The sequence below is a fragment of the Cucurbita pepo genome, unplaced genomic scaffold, assembly GCF_002806865.2.
Source record: "Cucurbita pepo subsp. pepo cultivar mu-cu-16 unplaced genomic scaffold, ASM280686v2 Cp4.1_scaffold001247, whole genome shotgun sequence".
NCBI classification, from domain to species: Eukaryota; Viridiplantae; Streptophyta; class Magnoliopsida; order Cucurbitales; family Cucurbitaceae; genus Cucurbita; species Cucurbita pepo.
In genome coordinates this window covers 6991-7840 of record NW_019647432.1, presented here as the reverse complement: position 1 = coordinate 7840, position 850 = coordinate 6991, and the positions used below count along the sequence as shown (strand labels likewise).

At 39.8% G+C, this 850-nt stretch overlaps 1 non-coding gene across 1 annotated transcript; it reads right to left on the bottom strand.

Annotated features, from left to right (window-relative positions):
* Window positions 1-609: 609 nt before the first annotated feature.
* On the bottom strand, window positions 610-690 carry TRNAL-AAG. The gene has a single exon. It is a non-coding gene; the product is annotated as a tRNA-Leu (tRNA).
* Window positions 691-850: the final 160 nt, after the last annotated feature.

The following is an 850-nucleotide window of genomic DNA, read 5'->3' as shown; positions in this document are numbered from 1 at the left end:
ACAATGCTTACCTTCACTGTGACACACGTATGTTCCACAAGGTAACTTTTTTAGGCCATATGGTCAGAGGTGGCGNGCCATATGGTCAGAGGTGGCAGAGAAATGACATCATGTCTCCCATTGAGGTACAGTTGGTGGAGGAATTTTTTATGTGGCAGAAGTAGAAATGATTGTCTATTCGAAAAGAAATTTGACTTTTAAGGTTAATGCTTCGAGCCCTACCCACTTCTTTATCAAGCCTATTTTGTCTACTTTTGTTGCCTTCTTTATCAAGCTTATCTTTATCCCTCTTGTCTACTCTAGTTGCCTTTAGCTTTTTTTTTTTTTCTCATCTTGCATTTGGTGCATTGTATGATGTACCTTCCTCCTCGGTAACATCATGTACTTGTTTTGGCCATCATGTGGCCGAATGGGTGTCATTTGAAAGTCGTCACCTTATATGTCGATATGTGAACGTGACAACCAATTCTCTTCTTAGGAGCACGTAATCCTTGAGAGACCACACTATGAAGAATCCACCCACGATGAATATACTTGCCGACATTATCAAGAGGCGTCACCCCACTACATCGGACATTAACGCTAACAAAAAAAAAACATAAAATAAATTGTTGAGAGTGGGATTTGAACCCACGCCCTTTCGGACCAGAACCTTAATCTGGCACCTTAGACCAACTCGGCCATCTCAACTTGGATGCTTGAGTGACCAATATGTAAAAATATTAAGAGAGAGTTTATTCATTAAATCTAGGTTTTCTTCAATGTCCAACTCGGTCATCTCTTTTCTCTCTCTCTCGTCTTGCCACTCCCATCTCATATTTGTAACATAATTTATATTTGCTCCATATAT